Below are 14575 nucleotides of genomic sequence, written 5' to 3'. Positions count from 1 at the left end.
AACTTGTGGATTTTGAGGTGGTTCCCTTCTTTTTTTTTTTTTATTATAGCAAATATAAGTGCTCAGTATATATTTCCTAACGAACTTTTGTAGGTACTGTATGTTTGTAGACTCAGTTCCTAGCAGTTAATTGTGGACCAATGGTAAATGCCTTTGACATTTTGATCACTATTACCAGATTATCTGTCAGGATACATTTACCAGTCCTTTTAAAATGTGCGCAAATCCGATGCATTACAAATGGTATCTCATTTTTTCTTTTTGTAATTTGCATGTATTTAATTATAAATGGAGCTAAACATCTTTTTGTTTGGTCACATGTCTTTTTGGTCACATGTCTTTTTTTCTGTTTAACTGTTAATATCCTTTCCCCTTCATCCAGAGAATTTTCTATCTCCTCCCAGTCTGTTCAATTTATAATATAAATTAAGGAATTTGGAAAGTAAGTTTTTGTTAAATGTGCACATAGCACATATATTTCCCCACTATGTCATTTATCTTTTTTTTTTTAGAATGAGGGACAGACAGACAGGAAGGAAGGAGAGCAATGAGAAGCATCAATTATTTGTTGCAGCACCTTAGTTGTTCATTGATTGCTTTCTCATTTGTGCCTTGACCAGGGGCCTCCAGCTGAGCCAATGACCCCTTGCTCAAGCCAGCAGCCTTGGGCTTTAAGCCAGCAACCATGGGATTATGTCTATGATCCTATGCTCAAGCCAGTGATCCTGCGCTCAAGCTGGTAAGCCTGTGCTTAAGCTGGCAACATTGGGGTTTCGAACCTGGTCCTCTGCATCCCAGTTCAGTGCTCTATCCGCTGCGCCGCCGCCTGGTCAGGTTGTGTCATTTATCTTTTAAGGGGATTTTTTTTTGGTCATAAAAATCTATGTTGTCAAATGCATTTGCCTTTGTGGCTGCTGGGACTTAATGTCAAGTTTGGAAGGCGTTTATATCATTATAAAAAATTCATTTATGCTTTTTTTTAGTTAGTTTTTGGTGATAATTAAGTCTTTTAAAAATACTGTCATAAGTCCTGGCCGGGTAACAATTGGTTAGAGCGTTGTCCCAATTTGGCAAGGTTGTGGGTTCCAGTCTTGGTCAGGGCACATACAAGACTCAACCAATGAATGCATAAATAAGTGGAACAACAAATTGGTGTTTTTCTCTCTCCCTTCCTCTCTCTCTAAAATCAATCAATGAATAAATTAATTAAAATACTGGTATAAGAACAAATGACATAAGTGGAAAATAATAGAACCTTCCTTATATTCCCTGGTTCTTTATAAGAAATTGGTAAACATGCAGCACATTTGAAAACTCAAGGAGCTGTACTTGCCATTAATCAGGTGCTTTATTTTGTGTGACCCTGTAGTGTTATCACATATAAAGGCAGCCATTGCCTTTTTTGCCTCCTTTGCTCAAAACTCAGTGGAAGGAGCAGATGAAAGGAAGAGGAGAGTATCGATGAACTGGTATCTGTTCACCCTCTGAGGATCAGCGTGTCTGTTAAGGATTATGGTCCACTGGTTTCCCTGTCTTTGTAAAGTGGCTTTTTTATTCTAAAGCTCCTTCAGTTAAAATGTGGTTATTCTTAGTGAGCTTAGGAACCTGGAGTAGGGTTATCATTCCATTGTTCGTTGCATTTCAGAACAGCATCTCTTTGGGCTGTGTTGATATGTTCTGCAGCTTTTTACAGGACAATACCACTCTCCCCTGTGGCCGGGTCCACAGTGCCTCCCTGTGGAAGCGGACTCCTTCTCTGGTTGCCCAGTCTGCTCCACTCCCCAGCGTGTGTCCGTTTTCCTCCCCGAACCCGCCCACTCTCCACTCCTGTGGTTCTGTCTTGCTCCTGGACTGCACTGGCCCGGCTGCTGTCCTCAGTGCTTGGTTGATCCTGGAGAGCCCCTCGTGCCTGCTCTTGCTTTTTGGACACCAACCAGTCTCAATGCTGCTTTGGATTCTGTTGAACTTGGGCTGAACCTGTGCCTTGGTAGCATCTGCTGTTTCTGACTTTCATCTTTAGACATTAAAATGACCAGCAGAGCCCTAGTAGATCAATGGTTTCTAATTAGTCGAGGCTTTAGCATATAAAAATAGCTGTTTACTTAAAGTAGCTCAGGTTAGCCAGGGTTAGGGACTCGGAGGGGAAAGGGTATAAATGCTGTGAATATGGAAGACATAGGATGCTCCAGCTGGAGGGCCATCTGGGACTTTTCCTGACCCTAGCCCTCACCTCTCTTGGTGATTTTGATCTGAAAGACGGTGCTATAGTAATTTTTTTTTTTTTTTAGTTTTTTTTAAATTCATTTTTAGAGAGAGAGGAGAGGGAGAGAAGGGGGTAGAAGAAGGAAGCATCAACTCCCGTATGTGCCTTGCCCAGGCAAGCCCTGCATTTTGAACCAGCGATCCCAGCATTCCAGGTCAGTGCTTTATCCACTGCGCTATAGTAAATTTCTAGAGCTGAAGTTGCTTGGTCACGGGATGTGCATTTGTACTTTTGATGCATGTACTAAAATATACTCACAGAGGAAGGGATAGGAGCCCTGTGCAGCAATAGGAATTTTGCCACCTGTCCCTATCCCTTTCCCTGGCCGTGCCCCTCAGGCCGGACTGTGACCTAGGGCAAACTCTCCTTTAGCCTGCCTTTTCCTCAGCTTTTCCTGCCTCTTTCTGCTGATCCTCCCAGTCCCACTGGGCACATTAAACAAAACTTATTGCACAATTTATAAATTCAATGCAATACCAATTAAAATACCAATGACATACTTCAAAGATATAGAACACATATTCCAAAAATTTATATGGAACCAAAAAAGGACACGAATAGCCTCAGCAATCTTAAAAAAGAAGAATAAAGTGGGAGGTATCACACTTCCTGATATCAAGTTATACTACAAGGCCATTGTACTCAAAACAGCCTGGTACTGGCATAAGAACAGGCATATAGATCAATGGAATAGAACAGAGAACCCAGAAATAAATCCACAGTTCTATGGACAACTGATATTTGACAAAGGAGGTAAGGAAATACAATGGAGTAAAGACAGCCTCTTTAACAAATGGTGTTGGGAAAATTGGACAGCTACCTGCAAAAAAATGAAACTAGATCACCAGCTTACACCACTCACAAAAATAAACTCAAAATGGATAAAAGACTTGAATGTAGGCCGTGAAACCATAAGCATCTTAGAAGAAAACATAGGCAGTAAGCTCTCCGACATCTCTCGGAGCAATATATTTGCTGATTTATCTCCACGGGGAAGTGAAATAAAAGACAGGATAAACAAATGGGACTATATCAAACTAAAAAGCTTTTGCACAGCTAAAGACAACAAGAACAGAATAAAAAGACAAACTACACAATGGGAGAACATATTTGACAATACGTCTGATAAGGGGTTAATAACCAAAATTTATAAAGAACTTGTAAAACTCAACACCAGGAAGACAAACAACCCAATCCAAAAATGGGCAAAAGAGATGAATAGACACTTCTCCAAAGAGGACATACAGATGGCCAATAGGCATATGAAAAAATGCTCAACATCACTAATCATTAGAGAAATGCAAATTAAAACCACAATGAGATATCACCTTACACCAGTCAGAATGGCGCTTATCAACAAAACAACACAGAATAAGTGCTGGCGAGGATGTGGAGAAAAGGGGACCCTCCTGCACTGCTGGTGGGAATGCAGACTGGTGCAGCCACTGTGGAAAACAGTATGGAGATTCCTCAAAAAACTGAAAATCGAACCGCCTTTTGACCCAGCTATCCCACTTTTAGGAATATACCCCAAGGACACCATAGAACGGCTCGAAAAGGAGAAATGCACCCGCATGTTTGTGGCAGCATTGTTCACAATAGCGAAGATCTGGAAACAGCCCAAGTGTCCGTCAGAGGACGAGTGGATTAAAAAACTTTGGTACATATATACTATGGAATACTACTCAGCCATAAGAAATGATGACATCGGATCATTTACAATAACATGGATGGACCTTGATAACATTATACGGAGTGAAATAAGTAAATCAGAAAAAAAACTGAGATGAATCCATACATAGAAGGGACATAAAAATGAGACTCAGAGACATGAACAAGAATGTGATGGCAACAGGGGCGGGGGGGTTGGGGAGGGGGGAGGGGGTGAAGAAGGAGAGAGGGGTTAGGGGAGGGGAGGGGCACAAAGAAAACCAGATAGAAGGTGACAGAAGACAATTTAACTTTGCGGGAGGGGTATACAGCACAATCAAATGTCAAAATAATCTAGAGATATTTTCTCTCAACATATGTACCCTGATTTATCAATGTCACTGCATTAAATTTAATAAAAAAATATTAATATTAAAAAAAAAACTTATTGCACAGAGGGTCTAGACAGGCAGGCTTTGGGACAGTCCTAGGAAAGTTAGCCTCTGGGAGCCTCAGTTTCCTCACCTCTAGAACGAGGATAATAATACATGCCTTCTGGGTCAGGAGGATTCAGTGGGATAATGCCCGTAAGGCCTTTATGGCGTGCCTAGCATGTATCAAATATTCAATAAATGTTGGTTATTAATGATGATAATGGCTTTCCCAGGGAAGGTTAGAAGGCTAACGAGTGGGATAGGAGGTGGCTCTGGTCCCCTTTACAGTTGCTGAGGCTAGTGTGGTGGTGACTGGGCACATGGAAATGAACAAATGTTCAGACTGCCCACATCGGTTAGTCCTTCCTAGAACCCACTGTGGGTACCAGTGGTGGCAGAGTGTATGTGAGGTGAAAGCTGTGTCCAGGGCTGTGACAGTATTTTCAAATTAAAGAGAGTGGAAGTGAATGTGCCAATCAGTTGAATGAGTGGGAAAGGACTGTGAAGAAGTGGAGGGGCTGACAGTTTTGAACTTCCCAACAGACTGTCTCAACTAAGTCCCCTCCATGTTTTTTTTTATAGAAGTATTTCACATTCTTATCCAAAGTAGTTTTTACAAACAAAAATAAAATGTGTATTAATGGTATTGAAGAAAAATAGCTTATCTATGCTTGCTTTTTAAATTAAAATGTAGTGGCCCTGGCCAGCTGGCTCAGTGGTATAACGTTGGCCTGGCGTGCAGGAGTCCCGGGTTCGATTCCCGGCCAGGGCACACAGGAGAAGTGCCCATCTGCTTCTCCACCCCTCCCCCTTTCCTCTCTGTCTTTCTCTTCCCCTCCCGCAGCCAAGGCTCCATTGGAGCAAAGTTGGCCCAAGTGCTGAGGATGGCTCCATGGCCTCTGCCTCAGGCGCTAGAATGGCTCTGGTCGCAACAGAGCAATGCCCCAGATGGGCAGAGCATCGTCCCCTGGTGGGCATGCTGGGTGGATCCTGGTCGGGTGCATGCGGGAGTCTGTCTGACTGCCTCCCCGTTTCCAACTTCAGAAGAAATACAAAAAAAAAAATCTAGCAATGTAAATGTCTAGTTTGGGGATGGTTTTTTTGCTTAATACAGTATGACAGAAAGACAAGTGATTAATCTGCCGAATTAAAAACTACTGATTCTGATGTATTTAGTGAGTGAAATAATCAAGTTTATTATTGTTTTCTGAAACAGCTGCAAACTTAAGTCTAAATGAAAAACTATCATAAATCACTTCTCTGCATTATCAAAAGTGAATTCCATTCCCATATGTGTGAGTTGAGAGGCATCTGCATGAAGCTTGTATCAAACTGCAAGATGGGGACTCTCATTCATCTTTGAATTCTCTTTGGCTTTGTGCACGCAGAAGATTGAAATGGAATGAATATTTCCTATAAATATAGAAAAGTAATTTAAGTTCCCAGTCAGAATGCCATTTAGTGATTGCAATTAAATCGAATCCTACTTTGCAGCACATGACAAAAGGCTAATTTCCTTAAATCCAAAGAGTTCTGACAATTCAATAAAAAAAGGCAACTATGGGCAAAGGATATGAATAGGCACTTCAAAGACAGACTTAGACAAATTGCCATTAAACATGAGAAGAGATGGATCAACCTTATTTATAATTGAATAAATGCACATGATAACAGTGAGGCACTGTTTTTAACCTATCAGTTTTGCAAAAGTAAGAAAGTTTATTTAATACCCATTATTGGCAGTTATGGGAGGAAAGGCACTTGTATGTGTTGTTGGTGAAAAGGGTAGTTGTGTCCCCTTTTGGGAGGTAGTTTGGCATTATTGATTGAAACGGGAAACAAACCCAGCACTTCCTCTGCTGGGAGAACATGCTGCGACTAAGTCGTTTCCTTCTTTCCGTCTCCACTGGGGACCACTAAAGTGTGTGGTGACACAGCCATCCATGGAATACTGTGAAGTCAGAGAAGACAAATGTCGGTGAGTTTGTGCTGCTATGGAAGGATTTTAAGGTGTATGAAATGCATTTTTTAAAAGCAGAGAATAGAACAGTTTACACTGATAGATGTTTACAATTTCCTCTGCAAGAACACCCAAAAACTCTCATTAGTGATTATCTTTGGGAAGAGGAACTGGGGAAGAGTTTTGATATTCATTTTATATTTTTCTCTACTATGATTTGAAGTTTGACCATATGCGTATATTTATTTTAAAGATAAATTAATTGCCTGACCTGTGGTGGTGCAGTGGATAAAGCGTCGACCTGGAATTCTGAGGTCGCCGGTTCAAAACCCTGGTTTCCCTGGTCAAGGCACATATGGGAGTTGATGCTTCCTGCTCCTCCCCCCTTTCTCTCTCTCTCTCTCTCTCTCTCTCTCTCTCTCTCCTCTCTAAAATGAATAAATAAAATCTAAAAAAAAAACAAATTAAAAAAAAAAGATAAATTAATTAAACATTGATGTAAATTAGGTGTAGGCCAACTGCCATCCCATGCAGAGGCCATAGGAAACCAGTGAGTAGCCCGTGCTGGGAAATTGCTGACAGGAGTGTAAGATCGTATTTGAGCTTGATGTCTCTGTAGGAGGGTATGACTTCTTTTACCTTGGGACCACTGGACTCTATAAATTAGTAGGTCATTAGGTGTAGAACTTGTGATTTTTAATTATGTCTTTTACTCCCTTTAGCCTGGTAATGTGCCTAGGACTTAAATTGCCTGCGTGTCAGTCTTGAATGTGACGCTCAAGAATGTTGCTTGTTAACGGCTTCAGGCAGGAGCCAGCATCTCATTGTCACCGCTGAAGGAAGTGCTACCATGAAGGCAAGGAGGGTGAAGCTCTTCCTTCCACAGTTTGCAGAAAAATGGAATCCCTCTCTTAAGTGTTAATCATGGCCTTTCGGTTTTTTTCTCTTCAGTGAATTTTTTTTTCCAAGTGTACTCTATTCTTTTGAGAAGATAAATAAAAAGCCACACAGAGGAGAAGGAAGCTTCATTGTTAAACTTAGTTTTACAGACTTACAGAAATGCTCTGGTATTTTCCTTTTTCTGCTGTATTTTGCCCAAGACTCTGTATCTTTAAAAAGCTTAAACCCACCTTCCTTTTGACCTTTAATTCCAAACGTCACCATTTATACAACTTTGTGTCATGATAATGCTGTAATAAATGGGTATCATTTGGACACTTGGTGGGTGCCAGCCAGTGTCTGTGTTTCTAGAAGACAGTCTGGTGTGAGATGAGCACGACCTCTAGAGCCACACTGGCTCATCTATTAGCTTTGGGACCTTTGGCAAGTTTCTTCTTTTCCTGTTTCTTCACCTATGAAATAGGAACAATTGTAGTATTTCCCTCATAGTGTTCGTAAGAGGATCAAATTAGTTAATATATATAGAAGGTGTTTAGTACAAGGTAAGTACTCATTATATGTAAACTATTATGGACATTCACTGCATAAATTTCCCACATTTAATTATTAAGCAGTCATGTCAGGAAGTAGTTCTTCCAAGACCTTTTCTAAATAAGGAAATCAATTAACTGACTTGTCCAAGGCCACATAGCTATTTAAATGTTCATTGTTATTATTTTTATTAGAAAGTGGCAGAGCCAAGATTCTCATGTCCAAGTCGAACTTTAAAGCTGTTCTCTGTTACACCATCCTGTCTCCCTAAAAGGAGTCTATTTTAATAGCTAACTTAGTGATTCCTACTTCCACATATATTCTCATAACAACCCATAAGACAAGGACTAGTATTTCTATTTTAAAGATAAGAAAACTGAGACTCGGAAAGGTTATAAACTACCTTGCCCAATGTGTTACAATTGGAAAGCAGGTATTATTTAAACCCATGTCTGACTCCAAATTCCTGCTCCTAATGGTTTTATTATATTTTCTTATCTTTTAAAAACTGAATGAGATGTCTTAAATTTTTTTTAATGTTTCTTAGTTTTAATAAATATATTTACATAGTTTAGAAATTTTAAGAGTCTAAAAAGATTCACTGAAAGCTAATAGACCTTCCAGCTACCCAGTCCCCATTATAAGAGACAGTTAAGGTTTTAGTATATCGTTCCAGAAATATTCTGGACACATCCATATACTAAGTATATATTGACACAGTGGCATGTGTGTTTTATATTGTTTTGTACAAATAGCATATATATTGTACTATACTGTTCTACACCTCACTCTGCTCATTCAGAAATATGTCATGGTGATTGTTTCATGTCAGTACCAAAGAGCTTCCTGATTTATTTTTTCTGGTTGTATAATAGTCTTAATAAATTTATAAAGTTGTACAACTGTTACCATAATCTGGTTTTAGATCATTTTCGTTATTCACAAAAATTTGTTATGCTCATTTGCAGTTGATACCTGATTTTTTGCTGTTATTAAATATTCATTCAGCAGATATTTAGTGAATGTCTGCTATGTGCCAGGAATTAATCTGTCAGATAGTTAATAAAACAGATAAACATTCCTGTCTTCATAGGGCTTACATTTTGTGGAGCTACCTTTGCCTGCCTGGGATCCACTGGGCAAGCCCCCTATGGGGCAATGCTCTGCCCATCTGGGGCTGCTGCTTTGTTGCTCAGCAAGCAAGCTATTTCAGCACCTGAGGTGAGGCCATGGAGCCATCCTCAGCACCTGGAGCCAACTTCCTTGAATAGAGCTATGGCTGTGGGAGGTGAATAGAAAGAAGGGGGAGGGGAGGAGAAGTGGATGGCCGCTTCTCCTGTGTACCCTGACCAGGAATTGAACCCGGGACTTCCACATGCCAGGCTGACACTCTACCACTAAGCCAGCCAGCCAGGGCCTAGAAGTAATTTTTATAATAGTATTCAGTATTCAGCATATAGGTATACTATAGTTTAATAATACCCTATTTTTGGACATTTAGGTTGTTCCCATTGTTTTGCTATTGTAATTGAATATACCTATGGATAAATTCTTGTGCCTGTATCCATGATCTTTTATGGTACAGAGTACTGAGTCAAGAATTGCTCATTTTTTAAATAAAGTTTAAAAAAAAATTTTAAAAAATATATTGTTAAGCCTGACCTGTGGTGGCGCAGTGTATAAAGTGTCGACCTGGAAATGCTGAGGTTGCCGGTTCGAAACCCTGGGCTTGCCTGGTCAAGGCACATATGGGAGTTGATGCTTCCAGCTCCTCCCCACCTTCTCTCTCTGTCTCACCTCTCTCTCTCCCTCTCTGTCTATCTCTCTCCCTTTCTCTCTCCTCTCTAAAATGAATAAAATTAAAAAAAAATTTTTTTTTTAAAGAAATGCCCATTTTTATATAAATGCCTAATTACTAAAGAATTTTTTAGGCCCTGGCCTGTTGGCTCTGGTAGAGCAATAATGGCTAGAGTTACTTTGTGGGGTTTTTTTTTGGTTTTTTTGTTTTTGTATTTTTCTGAAGTTGGAAACGGGGAGGCAGTCAAACAGACTCCCTCATGCGCCCGACCAGGATCCACCGGGCATGCTCACCAGGGGACGATGCTCTGCCCAGCTGGGGTGTTGCTCTGTCACAAACCATGCCATTCTAGCGCCTGAGGCAGAGGCCGTGGAGCCATCCTCAGCTCTTGGGGCAACTTTGCTCCAGTGGAGCCTTCGCTGCGGGAGGGGAAGAAAGAGAGAGGAAGGAAGGGGGAGGGGTGGAGAAGCAGATGGGCGCTTCTCCTGTGTGCCCTGGCCAGGAATCAAACCCGGGACTCCTGCACATCAGGCTGATGCTCTACCACTGAGCCAACTGGCCAGGGCCCTAGAGTTACTTTGTATGAGATTGTCTTTACTACTTCTCATCTGCTTCTCTCTCTCTCTCTCCTTTTCCCATAGCCATGGCTCAATTGATTTGAGCATGTTGGCCCTGGTTGCTGAGGATGGCTCTATCAAAACTCTGCCTCAGGTGCTAAAAATAGCTCAGTTGTGAGCATTGGCCCCAGATGAGCAGAGTATTGGCCTCAGATGGGGGTTGCTGGGTGGATTCTGGTTTGGGCACATGTGGGAGTTTGTCTTTGTATTTCCCCTACTCTCACTTGGAAAAAAGGGGGAAATTTTTTTTTTTAAAGAGAAAAATACCCATTTTGAGGCTTTTGTTAGATTTGCCTCCCAGAAATATATGAGAGCACTCCTCTCTAACACTGCCAGCTGGGTTGTGTTTTTAAGTCTTGCAAATTTGAGAAAGAAGAATTGTGTCTCTCCTGACCAGGCGGTTGCACAGTGGATAGAGCGTCAGACTGGGATGCAGAGGACCCAGGTTTGAGACCCCCAGGTCACCAGCTTGAGCGCGGGCTCATCTGATTTGAGCAAAGCTCACCAGCTTGGACCCAAGGTCACTGGCTTGGGCAAGGGGTTACCTGGTCTGCTGTAGCCCCACAGTCAAGGCACATATGAGAAAGCAATCAATGAACAACTAAGGTGCCGCAACAAAAAACTGATGATTGATGTTTCTTATCTCTCTTTGTTCCTGTCTATCCCTCTTTCTGACTCTCTCTCTGTCTCTGTAAAAAAAGAATTGTCTCATGTTAAATTTTTATTTCTCTTGGCCTGACCTGTGGTGGCACAGTGGATAAAGCGTCGACCTGGAAATGCTGAGGTCGCCGGTTCTAAACCCTGGGTTTGCCTGGTCAAGGCACATGTGGGAGTTGATGCTTCCAGCTCCTCCCCACCTTCTCTCTCTGTCTCTCTCTCTCCCTTTCTCTCTCCTCTCTAAAATGAATAAATAAAAGAAAACCCCAAAAAATAAAAAAAAAGAGCACCTGTTTAAAAAAAAAAAATTTATTTCTCTTGTTTTGATGAAGTTGTTAAGCATTTTATCTCTATGTTTAAAATCTATTTTTAATTTCTTTTTTTTTAAAGCATCTGTTCATAGTCTTTGCCCATTTTTCAATTGTTATATTTGGCTTGTATTGATTTGTAAGAGTTTTATACTTTTTATACTTCTCTTTTTATAATTTGTCCTTTTTTGATAGAAGGTATTTTTTATAAGTTTTTACTTTTATGTTAAATCTCTGTTTCTTCTTCTGGTATCAATTTTTGTGTGCTTAAAAATGCTTTCTCTAGAAGTTAGTTTTTGAAAAAATGTTTTCGGGAGGCATGTCATGAAGAAGGAATCTAACTTTATTATTATTTCTTGTATTTTTTAAGCAGCATCTGTTTCAAAAATTGTTCTTTCTTCACGATTGGAAATGGTTCATAAGGCCCATCCGTGTCTGATTTCTCCCTACTTGACAGCCTCACGTGGCCTCTGCCCTTCCCCTTGTTCCTCGTCCAGCTGTGCCATGACATTTTCTTCCGGACTCAGGCTCTCATCTCTGTGCATGTGATTCTTCCTGTTTGGAAACCAGAACATTTCCCTGCAGTAACCCTCTCCCCCCCTCACATCTAGCTCACCTTTACTTAGGTCTCAGTTGAAATATCATTTGTTTGAGTGGCCTTCTCTGACCACTCCCCGTTATGAAAGATCTCATAGTTTTTATCACAGTTTCTAATGAGAATTGTAGCTCTCCTAGATCGCTAGTGCTTGGCACATTGAAGACATTCATTACGTACGTACCAAATGAATTATTGCCTAATCATATATTTTGACATGTATATGTTTGACTGTATTTTCTTTTTCTAAAACGTCTTCAGTGTTTATTCTTCTAGATCTACACTGTCCAATATGGTAGCCATTAGCCACATGTGGCTTTTGAGCATTTGAAATGTGGTTATTTCAAATTGAGATGTGCTATTGGTATAAAATACACATCAGATTTCAAAGACTTAAATAACTTTTAAATATTGATTACATGTTGAAATGATAATGTTTTAGATATATTGAGTTAAATAAAATGTATTAAAATTAATATTTTTATTTTAAATAATGTACTTGCTAGGAAACATTACACATATAGCTAGCATATGTATAATTACACATATATCTATTGGGCAGCAATATTCTAGAATAATTTTTAAATAATTTTGTCGAGTTTCTAAGAAAATACTCCACTGGGCTGCATTATATTTATAAATTAATATTGGGGGGAAATGTCCATCTTTATAATGTCAAATCTTCTTGCCAGAAGCATGATATGTGTCTTCATTTAGACATGTTTTTGTTCTTATTAAAGTCTTGTGGTTCTTGTATAGCCTGACTATTTTTGTCCCCCACCCCCACCCCCTGCTATTGTATAGTTCCTGATACTATTGTTGTAACTTGTCATTATCTTACCTAACTGGCTTTTTATGTACAATAATTTTTTAAACCTTCACTACTAGATCTTGATTTTAACATTTTTTCAAGTGATTATCTTATGTTTTCTATGTAAATAGTCATATCTGCCTTGAAGAATAATTTTGTCTCCTCTTTTGAAAGACTGGATGCTTTAATTTTCTCTTCAGAACAACATTAAGTAAGAGAAGAGATGGACAGTCAACCTTGTGTCCTCCCAGGCACTTTTGGGAATGCCTTCACAAGTGTTTACCAGAGTGTGCACCAGGGAACAGTAATATTTTGGAATGTTAATATATATACCTTGAGAGAAGACCTTCATGCTTAAATGAGTTTGAAACTACTGAGTTAAATGCAGTTAAATTCTTGTCTGCAGAACTTTCAGATAGGTTATTATGCTAATGTGTTTTTTAATTCCTGGGAGTTAGTGATATTGAGGCTAGCTCATGGGAGTGCTCTACTTATATTAAGGCAAATGCAGATATAATGTTTCCTTTTTTAGGGTGATGTTGCTATTGTTTCTCAGTAGAAACTGTTATTATATTAAGGAAAGAATTGTTCTATTCCTTGCTTATTGAGTATTTTTTCCTGTACCTAAAAGGGCATTTTGGCATTGTATTGAGTTGGCCATATGGTTTTTTGCCTTTGACTTATTAATATTGCAAATTATATTTGTATGTTTCTTTGCAAACAGCCATACTTACCTTTGGTCATACTCTCTTATTCTTTTACTAGGTTGTTTGCTAGTATTTCCTTTAGGACTTTCAAATCTGCTTACTCAGTAAAGTTACAGTTTTCTTTATGCTGTTTTCCATCTTCTAGTATCAGATTTATGCCATGTGAACCAAAATGCTTTAAATATTTTTCTAGATGCCATGTGCATCTAGAACAGCATGAACGGCGTGAAGATCATTTGTGCTTTGTTACTTCTGTGTCTTTTTTATTTAATTTTACCAGTTTATGTTATCCTAAAAAAATATGTTCATCTCATACAGATTTCATGTTGATCCTCTCATAAATCTAGAATAAATAAGGGCGCAGTATTTCTGTTTGACTAAATGTTAATAAACTAACTGAAATGTTTCAACTCAAATTATGACATGATAAAAAAAAATTCTGGTGTATATAGTCACACTAACTCACTGATCCTTTTCTGCAAGAGTCTTTGGTTTATTTGCACATTGTCTTATAATTTTACATTTTTTTCTCTGTGATTATATACTGTTCTATATTAACTTTTTTTATTTTTGCTTTCTTTGGGTTTGTTCCTTTTCTGACTTAATGAGTGATTTTATGAATTTTTATTCTTTATTTAATGATAAAATATTTGAAGGCACTGAGTTACTCTGTTAAATTTTGTTGTTGCAAAACCTTCAACATTTCATTATAAAAAATTTCAAACATACAGAAAAGTTGAATTTTACGGTAAACACTTGTATACAGTATATTAACATTTTACTATATTTGCTTTATCACATATCTGTTCATCTCTATTTTTGGATGCATTCTCAAGTAAGTTGAAGATATCATAAACTTCACTTTTCTTGCTATAGCTTTGATGTGAAATTTTTAATTTTCCAAATAATTTTATTCCTTTTTTATTTTGTTTTTGATTCACTACTTGCCCCGAAGGTGTTTACATTTCTAGTGGTTTGGTTTGAAAAACTACAATATCATTAGATCTAGTTTTGTTGTGTTTGGCTATAGACTGCAGCCTGGGCTTACATACTCTTCACAGTGTTGGGCAAGTCACTGCTGTGCATTCTGGGAAGGGCTAGCCAGCTGTATTAGGTGTACCAGTGCTGTGAGCACTAGTGGAGGACCGTTCACTTGCAGTGTCCAGCACTCTTTTTGCTCCTACTTTCTAAAAAACCCTTGCAGGGCATTTGTTCCTGTCCAAAACATCTATGGAGACATTTGCTCTATGCCAAAGGTCCTTGAAATTGGTGCTGTCAGAAATGTTCATGAGCATATTTGGTCCATGCCAAATGGTTGAGGAACAAATGTCTGCTAATCCTAAA

At 39.1% G+C, this 14575-nt stretch overlaps 2 protein-coding genes across 4 annotated transcripts in view; both read left to right on the top strand.

Moving 5' to 3' along the window:
* The window catches only part of RALGPS1 (Ral GEF with PH domain and SH3 binding motif 1), a 330788-nt gene that overhangs the window by 9546 nt on the left and 306667 nt on the right, over nt 1–14575 (top strand). The gene's annotated exons all lie outside the window — the stretch shown is intronic.
* ZBTB34 (zinc finger and BTB domain containing 34) overlaps nt 1–14575 on the top strand; it is a 32484-nt gene that overhangs the window by 10936 nt on the left and 6973 nt on the right. The window lies entirely within an intron of this gene.

This window comes from Saccopteryx bilineata, chromosome 2 (assembly GCF_036850765.1).
Source record: "Saccopteryx bilineata isolate mSacBil1 chromosome 2, mSacBil1_pri_phased_curated, whole genome shotgun sequence".
Taxonomy (NCBI): Eukaryota; Metazoa; Chordata; class Mammalia; order Chiroptera; family Emballonuridae; genus Saccopteryx; species Saccopteryx bilineata.
Note: the sequence above shows the minus strand (reverse complement) of the source record. Positions and strands in the feature narration are given on the sequence as shown.